Below are 24,565 nucleotides of genomic sequence, written 5' to 3'. Positions count from 1 at the left end.
CCTTATGTATCCGTTCACCCTATTTTCTCAGAATAACGTTTTTTCATTGAAATGTACTGCACCAAATTTTCGAATTTTATTTTAAAGCTTAATTCACGATGTTTCTCAAAAGCCCATTTGGAGTAAATCCATCGACAAACCTCCAAATGCGCGTAAAAACCTCATTATCTTTTCACATATACATATTAAACAATATTACACAATACATTACATTACATTACATTACATCACATTACATCACATTACATTACATTACATTACATTACATTACATTACATTACATTACATTACATTACATTACATTACATTACATTACATTACATTACATTACATTACATTACATTACATTACATTACATTACATTACATTACATTACATTACATTACATTACATTACATTACATTACATTACATTACATTACATTACATTACATTACATTACATTACATTACATTACATTACATTACATTACATTACATTACATTACATTACATTACATTACATTACATTACATTACATTACATTACATTACATTACATTACATTACATTACATTACATTACATTACATTACATTACATTACATTACATTACATTACATTACATTACATTACATTACATTACATTACATTACATTACATTACATTACATTACATTACATTACATTACATTACATTACATTACATTACATTACATTACATTACATTACATTACATTACATTACATTACATTAAAATGTGTTGAACTTAATAATACATCTAACAAATCAAAATCACTATCTAAATCACATCTTATGCACTAAGTTAGCCGTTTAAGCCTATTTTTAAAAACGTCACTCGATACAGAGAAGTCAAAACATTTATAAACATTATTAAATATGCTACACATCGCCCTTATGGGTTCTGTCCACAATCAGTACTTTGATAGACAAGTCTTAAAAAATCCCACGATTTTACTCTTCTAGGGGGCACATTTACATTAATCTGAGAAAGTATATTTGGGGCATCTATTTCACCAGTTAGAACTTTCCCTACAAACACGGCTCTGGATATATTGCGCCTTTTTGAAAGAAGGTCCATGTCGAGCAGACGACAGCGTTCAATGTAAGGTGGCAACTCTATCAGGTTGCGCCATGGCAGGGTTTTAAGGGCATATCGGAGAAACCTAGCTTGTATAGATTCAATTCTGGTAATCCAGACATTTGTGTACCGGCACTAAATGACAGCTGAAGCTTCCAGGATGGAGCGTACAAGAGAGAATTAGATACAACGTTTATGCACCGTTTCAATCTGTTCAAACAATTCCTTGTATATCAATGAAATCAATCAACTTCAACTGAACTGATCACTTTTTAGAGACCATAAGTATTTTTGTCCAATAATTCATAAATATTATTTGTGTGTTATATTAGCACGACCTTTTGTGTCGATTTCTAAAGCAAACAGACTCGAATGTTCTGTTCTACAACCAATATATTTTTTAAACAAGTGAAACTCTACTTAAAAGTTTTTTTTATGATTTGCTTAGTGTTATAGAAAGAAGTAAATCGATCGAAAAAGTATGCGCATTGAATATTTACGATGTGAATTTATTCTACATTGTGATTCAACATTGAATGGCACCAAAATGTTCGCCACAAATTTTGTTTTATCAGTTTTCAAAATGGTTACTAAAATCGGTTGTCGGCACCCAAACATGAAGAAACCCCGTTGGTCATTTTTGCACCGCTAGGTAGCACTGTATATACCAAATTGTCACGACCAGACAATTAGGTGTGGGGGGAGAGGATTTAACCCTGTAGCCCCCCTTCCCCTTGGCTGACCTATATCTGATCTGTCTGAAGCTTTGATAAAAAATGGACTGCCTGAAACTAACTCAATTGCAGTGAATGCGATCCGTCAGTGCCATAGCAGTGAGTAATATTCGCACCAGTTTTTCACATACACATATTGTGGTTCTGATGAAGAATGATGTTCATAATGCCTTTGATGGTTGTTGAAATGAATAAATTTATTTTTCGCTTTGAATCTTGATGATTACCATTCATATTTTTCAATTTTTAGTAAATTTTATTAGGGTGCCGACAACCGACCACATTTTTCAAAATGGTAAAATATTATCATTTTACTAAATTGTTAATAAATTTTTTCAAGTTGACAGAATAAATTAATTTTTTTCGCAAATTATTAGCTAAGGCCTCTAGCTTTCCATTGGTGTGCTTATTCTCATATATTGTTCAATAATGTTGGAGAAATGTTGTGAGCCAAAAACAAAAGTGTGCCGACAACCGAACACATTCCCCTAATATAAAGTAAAAGAATGTAATTTTCAAAACTTTATTTTGGCAATGAGGAAAAAAATATTTGCCCCCTTATTTTGTTCAGTAATTTTGAGGGGAGGGGAGCTGACGTATTTTTTAATATTTGTAATGGCCTTATCTCAACAAGCAAACAATGTGTTTGAATTATAAGAGAGAATATTAGGAATAGGTTCTAGTAAGTGTATTTTAAATATTTTAAGAACTACGACTGGTAGTAGTAAATATTGAATCGTCTTCAACAAGATAATCTTTCTTATGGGAGTGATCCTGTTTCCAAAATTAAAATTATCACCAAGGAAAACAATTTTTCGAAAAAAAATTACGACGCATAACGATTGGGCGGATCCCGCACTGTTGGAACTCACGGATGTACATCATCATGTTTACGGATTAAGTGGTGCCAACCTCAGTGACCCACACAACCGTTCTGGGGTACAATCATCGTCGTAAATAAACCCCAAGATATGACCCATTAAATTGAATTTCCACCCGGAATGATCCGAACAGCTCGAACGAAATTGAAAGTTTTCACAGCCCTGTTTCTTCCCTTTGCAATGGTAATAAATAAGCCGAGTCGAAGCAAGGACAAAATTAACTGCTTTCAACCGAAATTTTATTGAACATCTTATTCCTCTGGGCCGCGGGCTAGGTCATTTCATCTGATCTGTCCAGTTCGTTGGTGTTCTGCTAAATGAATCTTCGAGAGTGAAAACTCGTCCACCTCTTCATCACCATCGTCCGTTCGTAATCTTGTTTCGCAGGCCCTATATGTATTATCGCACATGTCCGTCTTAATGGACAATTGTGTTTCGGGTGTCCTTTTTGCGGCTTTTCGGTGTTTATAACGATGCTACAAAAGATATTTCGAATTAAGGTTAATTTCTGAACTGTTGTTCGGTTCGTAAACGTATGAGCCACGGTCTGCTGAATGAGTAGATAAATGCGAAAGCCGACGATTCAGTTCTTAATCGTATCCGAAGATAATTGAACAATCATAACTAAACGTACCGCAAGTATACCCTAGTCATTGCATTACAGCATTAACTGCAAATTTCAATTTGAGTAGTACTTTGATAACACGTTTTATCCACACTTTAATTTCATTGCAGTAGTCATTCAGTTTTTCGGTATTGACCTATCATATCACAAAAAAACTACCAAAAATATATCATGTCTTTACGGAACGCATATAAAGCATATTATTATGAGCGTATGATCACAGACATTTACGGCGATCTGATGGCTTGATCATACATTCAACCCTTGGAAACAAAATAACTAAACTGAAACAAATTTGACCGTGTTGGTACATTTCTCGGACTACTGCCAATTCAGCCGCTATTTTAGCGTTTTTAGATCGAATATATCACAATTTTAGAACGCCTGGTCATTTATCGTATGATCGAGACTCAGTCAAGAAGGATGCCTAATGAATCCGCTATAATTCCAACACACAAGGCTTTCAATTTGATGACGTAAACCAGCGTCTTAGTCCCTCACTGTCAAGAAATATCAAGAAAGCGGTTCAATATATTTTGATTTTTCCGAAGCATTTGATAAAGTATCACAAAGCATTGCCCTTATGAAGCTACAACAACAACATATTCTAACTTGCTTCATATGTCAGCCGGACTCCCTCAAGTATGCCACCTAGGGCCACAAATTTTCGTTTTATTCGTGAACGATGTCTGCACCTGAATCAAATCTGGAAAACTATTATACCTCGATGATTTTTTTCTGGACTTGGACTGCAAAATAACGTAGTTAATATTGAACAATGGTGCCTGTTGAATGGTGTGCAGGTAAATATCGATAAATGTAAGATGATAAATTTCAGGCGATCGTCAACTCTAAGCCATTATGGGTACTTGGTTCAAGGCCTCTATATTGAAAGAGTAGACTCTATACGTGACTTGGGAGTGTTGTTTAATAGAAAGCATAGCTTCTTACATCACCTCACTGCAAGGACGGCGAAGGCGTTCGCAATACTTGGCAAATGAAATACCGCTGATTTGGACGATTTCTAAGCACTAACATTTCGATAATTCGGAGTGATCCGATGTAGACTTTACATTACACCGCTCAAATTAAGAGGTTAGTGTCGTGTCCGAGCAGATTTTGTTTCGTCGAACTCTCGTCTTTTATTCACCATTATTTCAGCAGAGACTGAAGCTATCGTGTGCGTTTTCATCTACTTCCTTCCAAAAACTGAAGCTAGATTGTCTATCACAACAACCAAGGCCTACTTACCCAAACTCCTTCTATCGTTTGATTGTATTGATTCAAGACAAATATGGGATAAAGGTTGAGGAAATTTGTACGAATATCGAATATAATGATTTGTGTAGTAAATACGACGACTATGAATAATAAAAAGTAACAGGAACTTTGACAGTTATGCTTTTGAACGTCTTTATGGAGATGTGAGTCGACATAAGATGACGTTTATGTATTATCTTTACAACGTTCAGACGCCCATTAAGCAAACGCATTGAAACGGTACACTGTTATCAGAGTTTGATCACATCGAGTTGAAAATAAAATATTGTGAAATAATCTAGGTACGATGTATTAAAATATATAAAAAAAGACTTCGTGAAAAGATAATATATATATATATATATATATATATATATATATATATATATATATATATATATATATATATATATATATATATATATATATATATATATATATATATATATATATATATATATATATATATATATATATATATATATATATATATATATATATATATATATATATATATATATATATATATATATATATATATATATATATATATATATATATATATATATATATATATATATATATATATATATATATATATATATATATATATATATATATATATACAGCCCATGATCGCATATCAGTCCCATAAAGATAGGAAATCCCATAGAAAACGGGACAACTATGCGATCATGGGTAGTATATAACAAGTAATGTCAATCCTTAGAAATGAAATAATTGATATTAACTTTTATAGCGTAATTAGTATTGATAATGTTGATTAATTGATTGTCTAGAAAAATTCAGAGTGTGTAATCAAGGAATTAAAACGCAAACTAATGAAAAAAAGAAGAAAACAAAACGCAATTTGAAGCCGGATTGCAGACCGGATGTTGGAGGTGTTTTAGCGGATGCGAAAAAAAAGAATGCGTTCAGGCCTCATTCTGTGATCTATTGCCGTAGAAGATAGTCGCATTTTCTGTGGACGGAAAAATTCTGAATACGACAATTTGTTAATGACAATTAATTAATGATTTGTTAATTATAATGGCTCATATCCTACAGTTTGAACGCGTTCAAAGATGTTTTGTGCGATATGCTCAAAGAAATCTACAGTGGAATAACCAAACACTTTATCACCCCATAACGATAAACGGTTGCTACTTGAGTTACCGACACTAGAGTTTCGCCGCACTTTCTTGCAAAAAAATGTTATATGTTGTCTAGTAAAATTGACTGCCCATATATTTTTTTTAATTTTAGTGTCACCAAATCTAGCAGTAAGATAGCTAGAAGAATTTTGACAATTTTGATAGTGGTTCATTTTTTATAATCTGTACGGTGTTTACCGAAGGTCGGAGCAAATGAATAAAAAAATATAGGTTTCAGTGCTTGTTGGTAATAAGTATCATGTTATGAACGAAATATATGTAAGATACTTGCCAATACTTTAATAAAACTAAGTTGCAACATCGAGAAAGTGTCCTGTTTTTTCTTTCTGTCGGCTGTTCGAATCATAGTAGTACGCAGTATCTTGGTATATCTGTACATTTATTCCTAATATCAAAATTATATTTTGTTTGAAAATATGTGGTTCCAAAAATGTCAAAAGCCTTAAATTTCATTTTCATCTATTCGTAGTCCATTTAAAATTTTAAAACTACGAAAAGATAGGAAGCCCAATCGACAAAGTACCAGAAATCAAATTGAAACTTCACCCTGATTTGAAAGCAAAATCATAACTATGTACCTTCAAATTTTATCAAGGCTTGCGCACATATGCTATCCCCACGTTAAGTCATGGAATCTGATCCCCCACGAATCAGACCGGCTACCGAGGATTGCAATATATATATCAGGACGAGAGCGTGCGTAATCGTGTAGATAGTTTACCATCAAGCGTGGACCCTTTTTGTCTTCTGCAACATATAGAGATACGCAAATTTTGGGATCGGACCTTGATTATCCAGATTCGCTACAAGCGATCACATGTACATTGCTTTTTGGACGCGAATGAAAGGTTGAGAGAATGCTTTGGCGATAGCGCACTATGTGAACGTGGAAAATTGCATCCATTTGTCACTGACTGACCGACGATTAGTTGGCAGTGGACATTGGTTCGCAATAATGTGAAATTAATTCATTTAAATCAAAACCATCGATTATAATTACATGTTCAATTATTGTTCACAAGGATATTGCTAACAATCTAACAAATACATCCAAAATCCAATGAGTTTCTATTGCTTTTGGTAAAGTTTTAATTGTGCGTAGGGATGTAATGCAGCTCAGAGCAAATAAAGAGAACGATAAAAACCTGTTTTAATCCACCTAATGGTGTAATTGTGCCTTTCTCATTTATCCAATAGCAAGTTATATTCAATGTATTTGTGAAAATATCTATTACATTCTTATTACACTTTGCTCATATTTACAAGGGCACGATTGCCACGAACCTGATGAGCAACATGTTGTCGATGGCGGCCTTGGAACAAAAAATATAATATTTAAGTGGATAAATCAACATGAATTAAATGTTGTCTTCGTATAACATATTTTGGAATGCAGTGAGAGGGGAAAGGGATTATACCTGTAAAAGAGAATGTGAGAGAGGCCTAGTTGGTGAAAATGGATTCTGTCATCACCGAATCCGATGTGACTTTAATTCTGGAATATGCCCGGTACCTTATTTCGGTTTAAATTCCTGTAACCGAAGTAACTCCGGAATCAAAAGTCAGATCTGAATGAAATTCAATAGCAGTCAATGGGTGTATTGTATTTATCATTTGAAACCAAGTTTGTAAAAATCAGTTAAGAATTTGCTGAGAAATAGGTGTGATATTATCATACGAACTTTGATAGTTCCCCGAGAGTATCAAGAACCAAGTAGGTGGCCAATATTTGTTTTGTTTTGATTATAGAGGTTTTAAACATAGGGTCATACGCCTCTTCGTTGGGTTAGAGAAATCTCTAACCCTATGTGCGGGGTTGGGAATTGAACCCAGGTGAGCTAGGTACAAGGCAATCGATTTACCAACTACGCTATCTCCACCCCCCCCCCCCCCCCTAAGTAGTGGCCAAAACTACTTTTATTGGTCTTTAGGGATCTAGGCCTGCTAATCCAAGTAATGTTAAATCCGTTTCAATATGTATTGCATCATTTGGACATCTTAATGTTGCAAGTTTATATAGGAATTTGCTATGTGGCTGCAGTCTTTAACCCGTAATTCCGGAACCGAAAGTAGGATCAACAAAAATACAATAGCAGCTTGTAGGAGCGTTAGAACGGTTAATTTGAAACTAAGTTTGTGCACATCGGTTCAGTTATCTCTGAGAATATTGAGCGGCTTTATTTGATACACACATGCACCCACAGATATTTTGCGGTCTCGACGAATTGAATCGAATAGTATGTGACACTTGGCCCTCTGAGACTCAAATAGCAGGTCGATTTTTGAAGCGATTTCCTAATATGTATATAGGAATCTGAAGCTGACAAGTCCATACAAGTAACAAATAATGTTATAACTAGTGTATTAGGAAAAGATTGAAGAGTTAAAATAACTCATTTACTCCTTTTATAAACTGGCTGTCCAGAAATGGACGAAAGCAAACAGAACAAAATCGAATATGATTTTTAATTATTCGAGTTGTTTGAAACACCCAAAGAACATCAATTTTAAAAAACAATGTGAAAAATGGGCTAATTTGCTATGGACGTGTGTGACAAAGATTTATTTTGCGGAAAGTACAGTCGCAATGAGACGAGAAGGTATGGAACATCGTTGTCATGTTGTGTACAATTATGGAACATTGTTGTCATGTTGTGTACCATTACATTGTACGATTGATAGATTATAGTGAAGACGCGATTTTATCAGCCCACGATTTTGCCAGCCTCATATGAAAATTGATAGTTGGTAGTTTGATGAGCTCTAGCAGACTAACCAAGTCGAAATCGAGTAAATTTTTTCTTATCTTAGATATCCTTAATATGAAAAATCCAAATTTTAATTTTATTTTGAATTTTGCGCTGCCTGGCCCTATTAATTTAAACTAAATAATCGGAAAGGGTTATGAAGCTATATCTAGGGATCAAGGGTTGTTAAAAAGAAAGAAAAATATATGTCCCGATTTTGGCAATATCCCCGTTCTAACAGCCTAAAATTCACCAAAGGGTTGTTAAAATCGGATCTTCACTGTATTAGAATTGTCTAAAGTTGATGCAAGTTATTATGAAAATTCTGCTAGTTAACTTGAGTGCTTATGCTACAGAATTTGCGAAGTTAAAGGCTGATGAAGTACTATCTCTGATAGTCGACACTAAGCTAACAACGTCTTTAAACATTTGGCTAGATTATAACAGAAGCACTTTTTCTAAAGATACTTCTAGTTTGTCCTTGCTCTCACTGGAGTACGATGGCTCTAAATTTTCATAACTTTCCCTATCCAGTAATCTCTAGCTAATTAAATGTCGTTAAAATGTAGACAAGTGTTATACCTAAATCGAAAATACAGCTAAGAAATCAAATGAATTGAGGCTAGCCTCAATGTCGATAGATTCTCTCATCTAATATAAAATTGGTAGTAAAAAAGTTACAGTTCGCTAAAGTACGGTGAAATCTAAACCGCAAGAACCGATTTGACGATACTGAAATCGGATAGTTTATTTATGTTCTCATTCGTATTCATTACCAACTATTGGCAAAACTTATATCATAAAATTTGTGACAAAATCAATTTATCACTATCAGATGACTTGATCTAATCTTTTCGATATCAAATTTGAGCTAAGCGACTCCAAATTCTCTTATAATATATGGCTATGGTACGAGATTCTCCAAAAATGTATATGGCGGATGAAGAGAATATAGGTCGAAAGGGAGGAAGGGGGGAGGGTTGATGTAGAAAGAGATGGTGCGAGAGGAAGTTGAGAGGGGGCTGATGGAGTATTCAACACCCAACCGCATATTATACCCACCATTTGAGATTTGGTTTATGAAAATCGGTTCAGTCATCACCGAGTAATCGATGTGACTAATTCTGGAATACGTCCAGAACCCGAAAATTCCGGAACTGTCGATAAAAACCATTATATTCAAAGAATCTTTGATTGGCCATTAGTGATCTAGACTTGTAAATAGAAATGATGTGATCTAGACTTGCAAATAGACATGGATTTTTAACCTTTGAAGTATTACGGTTTATATGAGAAATTCCTATGTGGTCGCAATAAACAACCTGTAACCACATGTCAGATACGAATGAAATTCAATAACAGTCCATGGGAGTATTGTATCTTTCATTTAGAACCAAGTTTATAAAAATTGGTCAAGAATTCCCTGAGAAAAAGGTGTGAGATTAACTTACGAACTTGGAAAGTACCTGGGGGCATCAAGAACCGTCATAGGTGGCCAATGTGGTCAAAGCTGCTTAGAATGATCATTAGTGATCTAGACCCGCAAATCCGAGTTATTTTGCACCCTTTTTAATATGTATTACATCATTTGGACATCATGGTGTTACCATTTTATATATGAATTTGCTGGGTGACCACACTTTTCAACCCGTAACTCAGGAACCGGCAGTCTGGTCGACAAAAAAAATTCAATAGCAGCTTATGGGAGCATTATACCTTTCAATTGAAATTAAGTTTGAGCGATTCGGTTCAGCTATCTCTGAGAAAACTGAGTGAGTTTTGAAAACACACACACATACAGACATTTGTCAATTTCGACGAACTGAGTCGAATGGTATATGAGACTCGGTCCTCGGTTAAAAAGTCGGTTTTCAGAGTGATTGCATATCCTTTCTTTGTGAAAAAGGCAAAAACACTCTTTACACTTTTGATGCGAACCACCGCTCTTCTCTTTCCACAATAAACCTCTTCATTCCGATGTGTATTGCTCCCATACGTGCATTCTACTCCATAGCTGCACACCTCGAAGAGTAGAAATAAAGAGTCTCTTTAGTGTGAATTTCTCACGCACACGGTAGCAGAGAAGGTAACCAAAAAACATTTTAAAAACGTTCTTCCCAATAATCTTTTTCGTTTTCAAGTTTCTCTTTGTGCGGTCATTCTGCACATCGCAGTGTTTTTCATCGCAGTGTTTTTCATCGTAGTTCGCTCTTTGTGCAAATTGTGTGAGCAAATAACAAGCCTGATTGCGCATTGCGGCATTAAACTCATTTTACCGCAAAGATACTAAATGGTGGAATGGTGGCTGTACAATGTTTTTCATTGATTATACAGCCTATGTAACCAATAAGGATGATGGCGTAGCCTTATATCTTCTTTTTATCTGCATATAGGGCAGTCTTCAAGAGCTGATATGATGCTAGAATGTGCGAAACATTGTGCTATTACAATGCACACTGAGGAATTGTGCATCGTAATTCACGTGGGCTCCTTTAGCAGGTTAAGCTATAATGGATATGTTTGAGTGCAATTAAATATGTCGAATATTATTCTTAAGATACATGACGAACTAATTATCAACAATAGCCAATCTTTACATTTGCTCTACAGCAGCTCTAAATGCATATATAATGTTTGAATAGTTGAAAGTCGTATGAAGCTTGTATGCGTTATATCAAATGTATATACGTACATAGAGTTGATATTGTTTCCTGTACTGTTAAGCATTTACAAGCCAATGTACCATTAAATTGCATTGCAAATGCTGAATTAGAGTCTTTATACAATGCTGGTCCTAATTTATATTCAATATAGCGCACTGACATATTACTTATGGTTACTTGGGAGCTTTACAGCGATATGTATCATAATATAAATTATGACTAGTTTAAAAGTAGGTAAAATCCGATGTATTTTATTGCTGGTGTGGAAAGGGTGTACAGAATCGAATTGCATCAGAAGAAAAGGTTCGTCAAATTTCAGCCAGAACCGAACGTTTTCAACCTTTCAGGGAACAGAAAAAACATATTGTTAACCTTTTGCCATATTAGTTTTATTCAATTTCATAGCCATATCCATAATCATGTACTTTTGTGTGGAGATCCATTTTTTCCACATTTCTACTTCCGATTTCACTTCCTTAAGATGCTTTTGGAGTGCCTGCACAGGAATTGCAGCCAATTCAGAAATTCTGGGTATTCGTGATACCCAGTATTTCTGATTTGGCTGCCAACTTGCTTGCCAAATCATGTAATTTTTGCCAAACTTAGGCATCATTCGTTGTCTGTTGTTGTTTTTTTGGACTTCTGGAGATCTCAAGACGACCCGATATTTTCTCGGCCGGATTTGGCATCTTTAACTATGCCGTCTTCATAAGTTAGTTATAGTACGATATGTGTCAATGTAAAATTAATACCACTCATAATTTTGCACTACTGGTCGCGTTCCCTTCATGTGCAGTATAGTTAGCTTAATGTTACATAATTTTTTTTTATCTGTGTAGGCAAATGACGATACCTTTTAAGATATATGTAGAACCTCTTGTATTTGGTGACCTATGATATGATGATCGATCCCAATATTTTTTCCACGAAAATTCTTGTGCTGCAGAAATAAAATTATTTTAAATTTTAAATTCAGTTTTGATTTGCTAAATTCAATATCTCAATTGACAGTCAAATGATAAACGCAGAAGCATATTATGTGTCAAAGTTACGTGCAAGAATCAGAATCACGAATCAGAATATATTTGCTCAAATAGAATGTTCCTCGTGCACTTGACGTGTTTTCTATTTCCACTGTTTTACATGACTGGCAATGAAATGAATTGTACCTCTCATATTGATAGGGTCGAGTAATTTCGATGTTTCGTTATGAAAATATTTTAAAATTTGTTTGCGTAACAATTAAAATATTGAAAATTTGTACCTTCGAATGATGAAAATGCTAATTATTGTTATTATTCAAATTTATTTTCTGTCGGTCTCTTTCCGTACTAAGTGCCTACCACCAACGCCAGACAGGCGACTCCTTCGTCTGAACCATAGGCTTGCCACTTATCAACCAGCACCGTCCAATACCAATTTGTTGAATATGTAGACTGTTAACGTATGCGGAATGAAATTTGGACAACGCTTCCAGCATTAAAACAAAAATTCAACCCTGCCCTAGGCACCATAGTAAGCGTTATACTCTAGGCTTACTTATTTTAAACATCCAGTGTTAATTTCGACCCGCTAGAAGATACCATTTGAACAAAATGGCAGCGAACACCAAATCTGGCACTTACCAATTGTGCCAAAGTTTTGGCGCATTAGAGGATTATGGCATACCATTTGCACAAAAGGCTGATAACCCTCCAAATGTACCACAACTGCATGCAAATGAGGATTTCTGGGATAGCTTAAAGCACAGAGTATATGTCAATAATTTTCAACCTAAAACTAACAAACATGATAATCAAAATAAAGAATACGCCAACATCAATTTTTTCGACTCCTGTGCAAAAGTTCCTGCCAAGTGTCATAAAGCTTCTCAAATGTCATTTTTTTTACATCAAGTTAACACGCTGACAAATGTTTTCATATAGAGAGAACATTTAATAAAGCGTTTTCTACAAAAAAATGCCTTTTGAATTTTGTCCAAATTTTATTCCACATACGTTATTATTACTTAAAATGCGCACCGGTCACAATAGACGAATGCACAAAACGTCTGTCAGAATAAACAACGAAAATCTACCTCACCAGCAAAAAGAGAACAATATTTCAAAAAAGAGATAATATTTCAAAGAATTGATGTTTCTATTCCTGCAGCAAAAATGCGAACATCGAAAATGAATCAGCCTTAAGGCGCTCACGCACTTAGGTTCAATATAATATCGATTGATTTCAGAGGCTTCAATGCTCAATACTGCTATCTGAAAATGAAGTGAAATTTTGATTGAAAGATAAAATGTGGCTTTTTCCAAAGTTTGAAATAAACTTTTTCCAATTCCATCGTATCACGAACAGCAAGAAATTGAGAACAACACAGAACGAAACAATGTAACTCTAGAAAATCTGAAATACATACATTTCATGGCATTATCATGTTCATATCGTTAATAAAAATATATTTGCAAGTTGATATATAGTAGAATTTTGCCAAATAACTTTAATTATTTGTCATAGTCTAATATCAGGACAATTATAGTGGTTTTTGTGGTTTATATCGTGCATATTTCGAGATATTTATTAGGGGCTCAAATCCTAGAGAAGAGCACTCAAAAATGCATTAAAAATAAAAAAGAAAAGCAGTCAAAATTATTAATTCCAAACTTTGACGACAACGTGACGATTAAAAAGTTTTATATTTAAGTGATAGTCCTCGAAAATAGCATTGTTAGCTATCTGCTAATGAAATTTGATAGTTACTGACATGAAATGGCCTCAGTATTGCGAAAATCTGATTTAACATGTGAAAACTACATGAACTGTCCTTTAAAATATTAGCAGTAGTGCTATTCGTTTAAGGTTATACGTTATGAAGTATGTACGAAAACATTTTTACTAGTCTGGATAACATTAAAAAAATGGACGTTTGGCCCGCCCTACTCCATCATTCTTGGTTCTTGACGTTGGCACTCGTCAACCTCAAACAACGACTTACAACTACGAAGATCAGACTACACCGTCTTGGGAAGGCATAGCATAGCTGGTCCATTACATTATACGTAGCTCACCTGTGTTCGAACTTTTAAAACCGCATATAGTGTGTTAGACCCTTTGTCACTATCGGTCAGAAATGCTTTTCTCTCCATATATTTTGATTCTCACAGGGTGGCATAGTGTAGAAATGGCTGTTCAATTATAGGGGCCCCTAAGCTCAGTAGTGCTCAGGAGCCCGGGTGGTCTGAAGATGACCCTGTCAAAAGTTCGTTGTACCATGTCAAAACACGGTTTACTATAGATTGGAACATTCCCAGCTTCTTGCTAATAGTACGGTGAAAGAGATTCGGATTTCCTAGAGTATTGCGCAAAATTTGTTTAGGCCGCTGATGCTCTTCCGATTCCATTTTCGCAACTTTTGCACAAGTGCTAGTGAATTTCAATAGAAGTTTCCCAAAGGAAACAAAGTTACAGTAATTTGAAAGTGATACTCTTTGATTCCGTACACCCTGTGGTGTTAAGCGCCATAATAAATTCACAAAGCAAACAATATATGTGAATGATTGGTAGGAATATTGCAAAGAGATTTTCGTAATTGGGACAATAAGTTTTCGTGTTTGGAATATTATACAAGGGCTTTCCGTAACTCGCCAGATGGCGACATTGAGCAGGAAAGCGATAAGTATAATTGTATTTTCAGAGACTGTAAAGCCATACATTCAAGCCTCGGATAGTTGGATCGAATCATTAATGGAACATCATGTCTCAATCCATTGTATCTCTCTGTTCTCCTCCTTCTACGTTCCAGAATATCAGAAAATATGCGACAAATTTCATATTGGATGTAGAGCCAGAAAGGAAAATATATTTTTAGCAGCGCATTCTGAAAAAATATTCCTGCCTTATACAAACTTTTCTCTGAAATCGATGAAATACAATACAACAATAAAAATGAAATTTCACAACATGAATAAGGTGGCACACAACATCCAATAAATTTTCCAGCTTTTCATATTATTACTTCGAAAACAATATCCTTACCGGACCACGCCCTCCGTCGTCCCAACCTTTCAACGGGAGTGGGAAAAATTCGCTCAGAAAACAAACAAAGTAAGTAATGTAGATTTAAACATTTGATTTGCGTGTCAAATTTATTGTTCGCCGCGCAAAGTTCGCCGGGAATTTAAGTTGAACATGGTCAATTGTCGATTCTTAGCACAGATTTACGACCGTTGAAATTGTAAGGTTCCAGATACAGGACTACCGCGCCAATGCTTCTTTCTGCTCAATCGGATTGAGTATGTGCCGAAAAACTGCAAACGTTTCTTCATTGTCCCTTCTTTGATTTCGAGTTACTTCGATTAATTCATGTTGGGGAAATTACGGTTATAAATAAACGAATAAACGGGTTATTGTTACCGACCTACTGCAGCATGGTGCCCGTTTCAGGCCTAAGGCCTTCTTGTTTCAAAGATGCGCACGGGAATTCGGCCTCCAGAAACTTGCAAAGATATGGCTTCATATACGTGAAAAAGGCTCATGAAGAGGCATGTATGTAAGTTTATGCAGCGCGCAGTTTTTAAAAATTAATTCTACAAAACCGATAATTTGATTATGCTAACTGAACCATAACGGAAAGTAAATGATGGGCCGTAAAATTTAACTGCGAGCGTTACCGTATAGAGCGAGGAAAATATGTTGCTTCAGCCAATGTACGTATGCAGGTATGCGTTTGCGAAAATTGCATGAAAAAATGCGCAATTTATGTTGTTTTGTTATTTTACTCACCTTTTGGGTATGTCTTTTGGTGGTATATTCCGGGATGCGACGTAGCGCGAACTTCTTCTGGACAGGGCGAAGTTCGTCCGTGATTAATCGTTCTGCGTTAATCCAGAGAGGGATGTTTTATAATCTTCCAGATTTCATAAACTCCTTGCGATTCATTCCATGTTTTGAGACTTCTTAATTCTTATAATTTCGTGCAACAAAATCTGTCTTAAAGCGCTATAATTAACTACATAATATTCAGTCATTTACTACAGCGAAGATAAGAAAATGACATCTGATAATAGCGGCAGTATTTATAAATTTAACCGCTGTCTTGCGCTTCGACCGACGCGAAAAGATCAACCGGATTACCAAGACTGAACAAAATCAACCAGATCGACAAGATATCGCCAACATCAAATTGTCACGAACGATGTCGGATGGAATTAATCAGCAGGATCTTTGATAAATCGCCTGAAAATATCGTGATCAAGTTGTGACTTTCGCTTGGAAAGTTTTGACACCATTGCCAAATTGATCCTTTTTCAGGTGCAGTAATAATCGTCGTGTGGATATAATACGCGGCCTCATGTTTATCTCCTGTCATAAGCTCTGCGTAATACCCATACGTGCGAAAACATACTGGTGAACCCAATTTGTCGCGTATAAATCATTCCCGGTGGAGAACCATTATTACCTGTATTCCGATCACGTCATTATTTCGTTTATCGAACGAACGCTATCGATCGCTTGGACGTTGATGTCGCTCCGTTTGTAGACTGGACTCTTGAGCCGTGTGGAAGCAAGATCCATGGTCTTTTTTCAAAAATTACGTGTTTCACATAACCACGAGCTTCATCTAGATCTTCGCTGTTCGAACAAATTTCTTTTTCATATCGTTTATCTTTGAGGCTTAGCCGAAAGTTTACCAGATTAATCGTAATGTGCCAAGACATAATGTATATGTATGGTAGTCAACAGTCTGAATCGGTCGTTGCATTTGAGCTGGAAACCATACTAAATCCATGCAGGATTCCGAACTGGTTCCGGAAAGAGTTTGCTGGGTACGGGCTGCTTCACTTCCGGTCATATTATTAATTCTGTAGCAGCGCCTCTAGAGGACGGATTTGTTTGGAAAATACACTCGTTTCAGCTATGAAAGTGTTTCCTTGGCACGTATTACATAAGTTGTACTTCGCTGGAAGTTTTTTGAAATTGATACTTTGGGAAAATTGGAGGAAAAATATATTAAATGCTATAACTTTTCAAGTTACACTCATAAAATTACAATTCATACCTCTTTTTAAAGAAAATAATCTTAGTATCGATATATTTTCTTCTCTCGAAAAAGAAAGCGGGGTACTTGGTCATTTTGTCCACAAAATCACATGTTTTCAAAAAAAATTCTGCTCCGTGCTGCAAATCATACATATTTTGCAATTTTCCTAATGTGAAAAATCTCAGAAATCGAACGAAACCGTTGCGACTTTTGTCCGAATATAGTTATATGGCCTTTTGTCATTCATATTAAATTTTATCATTTTCTCATGCATATATCTCTATTATTATTCAACCAATTTTGATAAAATGTGGAAAACCTTTAAGAATAAAATAAAAATAGATCGTTACCGGTAAAATTCAGAAACATCAGATTCAAAAAATTATATCATTTGATATACTTTTCCTCCATATTTTCCCATAGTATCAAGTTCAAACACTTCAAGCGAAGTGGGTGGGGCTCCAATATTATCCAAATTATGTGAAATTGGGAATCTGAGTTTGCTTTGACATTTGTCACAATATGAAAGGGGACTTTGAGAATTCAAAAATGAGTGATTTTTCGCAATGTCCTATTGGCAAGTGAATGAAAATGAAAAACTTCATGAAAACAAAACATACCCTGCATCTCCATTAAAAAAATAGTTTTAAAAATTAACCAATTTCGAACTTTGGCACAAAAGGCACTATGAATTTCGTAAACTAGGTCAATACATTAGACGCACTAGATGTGATCTTTCAACACGCTTTTACCGATAAAGAGATTACTATGAAACAGTCAGTTTTAAACGATAAACTTATATTGATTTCATCGGTTACTTTTTGAGTTACTATGAGAAACAGCTATATGTGGTTTTAAAATGTCATTGTAGTACCTATTAAAGCGAGATGAATTGGAACGGAAAATTTTGGCCCCTGAAATTCTTGCAGTTTTCTAAGATCATGTCAGTTAAAAAATGTAGCATTTGCATAATCCTTTTTGCCTTTCTCAATAGAAAGGTTTTGCAATTGCTCTAAGAACCGACTTTTCAACGGAGGACCGGAGGGCCGAGTGACATATACCATTCGATTCAGTTCGTCGAATTCGGCAAATGTCTGTGCGTGTGTATGTATGTGTGTATGTGCGTCTGTGTGTGTATGCAACCAAAAATGTCGCTCATTTTTCTCAGAGCTCGCTGAACCGATTTTGACAAACTTAGTCTCAAATGAAAGGTGCAACGTTCCCATAGGCTGCTATTGAATTTCTAATGGATCCGACTTCCGGTTCCGGAATTACAGGGTGGTGAGCACGATCAAGCAGAAAATGCCGATTTTAATAAATTCCGCAATGAATGTATAAAGGTGAAACTTTTTCCAAAATATTACCACAACTGCTTCGATTTGTAGTATTAGGTCACTAACAGTCACATCGTTTCTCGGAGATGGCTAGATCGATTCAACCAAACTTAGTCTCAAATGAAAGGTGTTGCGCCCCCGTAAATGGCTATTTAATTTCATCCCGATCCGACTTCCGGTTCCGGAGTTACAGGTTGTGGCGTGCGATCACATAGCAAATTGCGATTCAAACCGATGCTCCGATGAAAGCAAAAAAAGTAAAAAATTTAGCTAAAATGTCTCTCAAACAACTTAAATTTGCAGTTCTAGGTCACCGACGGCCAACCAAACTTTCGTTAACTACATTGACCACCATAGACGATTCCGGAAGTACCCGGGAAAAGCGGCCATCTTTCAAAATTAACGTCAGTTTCCCGGAATTGGTTAGGCTAATTTTCACAAACTTAGTCCCAAATGATAGCTATAATATCCCCACAGATGTCTATAAAATTTCGCACGGATCGCTTATATGGTTCCGGAAATATATACTGAACCGTCCGGTCACATATGAAATTCCCATATAATCCGGAACTCAAAATTTTTTCAAAGTGGGGACTCCATGAAATTTCAGAAATCGTTCCGCCACTTCGAACTTAATGACATAGACAAGTTTTCGAGTTTCAGATGTCTAGAAGCGTCAACAAGTGGACGCAATATATTTTGATTTCGGAAAAGCATTCAACGAGGTGGCCCACAACATTGCTGTTTTGAAACTACAGCGACTAGGTTTTCCAAGATGGGTAACAAGATGGCAGTATTCTTACCTCTCCGAGCGATCCGCTTTCGTTAGAATTGGTACCACACGCTCAAGCGCGTTTGGAACGCCAACCGGTATGCCTCAAGGAAGTCATCTACGGCCACCTATCTTTCTCTTATTCATCAACGATGTATGCACATGCATCAAGTAATGAAAATCTTTCATTCAATTGCCTCAGAACTCGACTCTGCGGTGCTTCAAGATGATATAGCCAATACAGAGGAATGGTGCTTACTGAACGGCATGCAAATCAACGTCCATAAATATAAGGTGATAAGTTTTGGGCGCTCGGCAACTCTAAAGCGTTGCGAATACACTATAAATGATACACAAATGATAGCTATAATATCCCCACAGATGTCTATAAAATTTCGCACGGATCGCTTATATGGTTCCGGAAATATATACTGAACCGTCCGGTCACATATGAAATTCCCATATAATCCGGAACTCAAAATTTTTTCAAAGTGGGGACTCCATGAAATTTCAGAAATCGTTCCGCCACTTCGAACTTAATGACATAGACAAGTTTTCGAGTTTCAGATGTCTAGAAGCGTCAACAAGTGGACGCAATATATTTTGATTTCGGAAAAGCATTCAACGAGGTGGCCCACAACATTGCTGTTTTGAAACTACAGCGACTAGGTTTTCCAAGATGGGTAACAAGATGGCAGTATTCTTACCTCTCCGAGCGATCCGCTTTCGTTAGAATTGGTACCACACGCTCAAGCGCGTTTGGAACGCCAACCGGTATGCCTCAAGGAAGTCATCTACGGCCACCTATCTTTCTCTTATTCATCAACGATGTATGCACATGCATCAAGTAATGAAAATCTTTCATTCAATTGCCTCAGAACTCGACTCTGCGGTGCTTCAAGATGATATAGCCAATACAGAGGAATGGTGCTTACTGAACGGCATGCAAATCAACGTCCATAAATATAAGGTGATAAGTTTTGGGCGCTCGGCAACTCTAAAGCGTTGCGAATACACCCTTCAAGCCTGTGTCATCGAGAAGGTGGAGAATTAGTGACTTAAGAGTGTAATTCGACAGAAGATTTCGTTTCGCCGACCACTTCACTACAATAACGGCGAAGGCTTTTGCAACACTGGGGAACAAAGGTTCCTCCTCTTGATTTTAAGAGTTGTCCGCTTCTGTATATTCCTAGACACCGTTGTTCTCATGTTGTACCAAATTCAACGAAACTGCTTTAGTTGATGACCTCCATATCACTCAATGTGATTATAAGTCAGCAATTAAATTTTTTTAACAATGATATTAACAATAGTATTAAGAGCAATCTGCACGGTATATGCCAAAGACGAAATATATAAATAAATAAACTTAATACATTTTCTCTTCGCTCCCCTATTACATTTCGTTCAAATGATTTTCCTAATTTTTGTCGACGGTCCGTTTTCAACAATTTTGGAAAGGCTACTTTCATAATAACTTCGCTTAGCTTGGGTAGACTACCCATAGTTGCAATTCGTGAATATCCGAATGAGTAAAAATGCACAATGACCCAATAAAATTGGGTCACCTCCACGAGCATCACAGGAAAGGAATTGTGTTAGTACGAGAGGGAAAAGAATGTGTTGGTAGACAATACGACCTTAGCAATATGCACAAAAGCAGTTCGCGATCTATTTCCGAAAAATGTTATCCAGCGACTTGAACTCCAGACAAACGGCCATTGGGAGTGTTTCTTCTAATTTATACCGTTCAGATGTTCACATTGTTTTATAGTTTGGTTTTTTACTATAAGTTTTAGTTGTTGTTTAGCTTGAGCTTGAGCTTATAAGACCGCCCCTGGTTACTAACAAAAGAATAAGAACCAAATAGTCGCGGAAAATTTAAAGGTCTAAAAAATACACTTGATCTCACGCGCACGTCATTCGTTCCTCTTCCCTGACAACATACGACTACAGATCTTATCCGATCTTGTTGCTTCCGTACGAAACAATACTGCGCCAGCGTACAACCCCAGGCGCTGTCAAAATTTACGAAGTGACAGCGGTTGGTGAAAAAACCCGACCCAGTCTTGAGCATAAGGTACCGCGGTTGGTACCGTGGACAAGTAATAGTTATACAGTTATATATCATCTATATTCATAATAGTAAACAATGTTCAATTGGGTCAATTGAATTTTAGGGGTTCATCTTTTTCGGTACAAAGTTTATGTTTGACCTTGTTTCGAGCATAGCATCCGGACGCCAGATCAGAAATTTCCTGACAAAATTTGAAGTTTTCTCCTTTCTAGCACGCTCTGTAACGACGATAAAATATTTCTATCCAAAGAGTTGACAGAAAGCGTATGTTTCGTCATCAACCATAATGCAATACAATTTAGTAAGCAGCTGCGTGTAAAGATTCTTGCGATGACATTTTTCTTCTCATTCCTATTTGATGCTTTTAAAGATGTAGCCCTAATCTAAGTGTTTAGAGGGCAATGCTCTGGTGTCACACGTCGTATGTTCGAGCCCCATCCAGGAGAGATTACTAAAGATAACTAGCCCTACACTTGCCCTATACATTACGAATGGACTGCGAAGTCTGTCGAAACAGAAAGTCAAGTTTAGCAAATTAATGTAGTATGTATTGAAACTGTGCTTTGTTTTTCAAGCTGCGGTCTAAAACTCTGATGAAAATTACAAGTCGTTATCGAAAGACTCGTATCTGCCGGTATAAGTTAAGTGATTTCATGGATTTACGAACAAAACAAACCTTAGATTTTCTAATCCCATATTGACGCTTCCATTGGATCTTTAAAAATACTTTCATTGTAACATATCGTTGTAAATAAATAACGTACAAAAACCAAGTTTTATTTTCATTCTATACTTCATTTAGTTTGCAGTAACTAGTCAGTTAATCATTAATAGTAATCAGAAATAATTAAATTATGTATTAATTGTCACGACCACTTCGAAGCAAAATCCTGGCCACGAGCCTGATCCATATATTTGACTAGCCGTCGCGCGTTGATGTGTTTTCAACGAAATAGGAGTAAAACACAATTTGTTCCGAAGCGCCAACTGATCTGCCTGCCAATCCTCAACCATTAGCACACAAACCCGCTCATTAACAAATGCCAACTATGTATGAATTTTTACAGCAATCGGTTAAGCCATTTGGGAGTCTATAAATCATATACATACAAACTTTGACTTTTATATATATATATATATATATATATATATATATATATATATATATATATATATATATATATATATATATATATATATATATATATATATATATATATATATATATATATATATATATATATATATATATATATATATATATATATATATATATATATATATATATATATATATATATATATATATATATATATATATATATATATATATATATATATATATATATATAGATAGATAGATAGATAAAAGATTGATTATTGGTACCTACTCAGTGCGGAAAGAGACCGTTAGAACATATAACATAAAAACAACATCACGGACGAAAAAAATACGTCAAACATTTTATCGCTCGCACTGATGTAAATCGATCTGGCATGTAATTTGGTCCACGACCCATTGAGGCAGGGCTGAAAAGACAAGAGGTTTATTTAAAAAATGATTCGCAATGTATAATAATCAACCTTACCTGAACCACTTCACACACGTGTTTATTTTACAACCGTTGCACAATATGACGCTTAAAAATTGACCCAGAGAGTTTCACCGAAATTCGTTAAATACTTCAGTAACCCTTCACCGATCTCTGTGGTTGAAATAGAGTAACCACGATGCGATGTAGCCAATAAGTTACTCTACACTCAGGCAAAATGTATAAAGAAATTCAAAACTACTATCTTATTATCCATAGAAAATAACAATATATACGCGAACGGAGGTCTTACTGGAATGTACGTAATATTTCAAAGGGTTTCTTCCATTTAATTCCACTATGTTTTCCACATAGTGAAATAAAATGGAAGAAAACCTTTGAAATATAGAAAAGTAACAAAACTATGTTTTCCTAAGATTAATATGAAATCAAAGATGTCTTATGGTAAATTAAATCATAGCAAACCGATTTGACAAAATAAATGCCGTTTCATAAGATAATCTTATGATTTACATACGTTCTTCTTGAGGCTAAAAAATATGCGATATTCTTGCGAAATTCCCTATATTTTTTGCCTGAGTGTATACCATAACATTGATGTGACGAATATAATCCATTCCACCCCTCTGATTGGCCCTTAAACACCGGATAATGATCGGGAGGCAGAATTAAACTAAAAAAGTAGCCTTCCGGAAAAGAACATCATCATTACATAATGATGTGAAAAGTCAATCTGTCCTGTACACATTTTCGCCCAGGTGAAATTTGTTCAATCACCAGCGGCACAGTAGTTACACGCAAGGTGCTTAGAGTTATAAGGTGATTCGTCTTTGGCAGTAACTAGGTGAGGAGTGAGGTAAGCGTGCAGCATACTGCGGGGAAGAAAAATGACAGCGAACAACTTTGTTTACCGCCTGAAATCAAAGCAAACATATGGAGAGAAATAGTAAACAATGTTGTTAGCTGTCGTTTCTAAAACCAACATGGCTGATCGACGTTTTTGAGGATCGTATCACCTGAGAATAAAAACTCCTTGGTTACACGGTCTGCTGTTTTGTGCTTTTTATACCCGCATTACTTTGCTGTCGAAACTGAGCACACCATGCTCCCCGATACGAATCACATCACGATCTTGATTTCGGTTGTACGCCATCAGAGTGAGGGGATTGCAATTGGTTCTGCCGTTGACTTGGAGTCACCCATGTCTGCAAGTGGACTTCATCGCCTACAAGCGGATCACGCATGTGCGCATCACAACCTCGCGTGAGACTACTATCGCTTTTTATCAGACAAAACATGCTCTGCGGGAGAAACGAATCTCGAGAATGTGATCAAATTTGTAGCTTATAAAGATTAATGTTTCGCAAAACTGGAACACACATCCGAGAGAAATATTGAATGATATGTCAATAAATTTATGATAGTTTATCGGATCGATTATTCTCTGGAAACTTGACGCGGTGTACATGCAAGAATCGAAGGACAGACTCTCTTGGTCCTGATGCACGTAGTCGAGCTGGGGCCGAGTCGCCTATTGCAGTATTTTCGCACGAAGCATTTTACATGTAAATTTAAACTAAAAATAAACGTATTAAGATCTAACCATATTGTATTGATAATATATTACTGTTTGTAACA

Source organism: Topomyia yanbarensis, chromosome 2, assembly GCF_030247195.1.
Source record: "Topomyia yanbarensis strain Yona2022 chromosome 2, ASM3024719v1, whole genome shotgun sequence".
In the NCBI taxonomy this organism is placed as follows: domain Eukaryota; kingdom Metazoa; phylum Arthropoda; class Insecta; order Diptera; family Culicidae; genus Topomyia; species Topomyia yanbarensis.
This window is presented reverse-complemented; position numbering follows the sequence as displayed.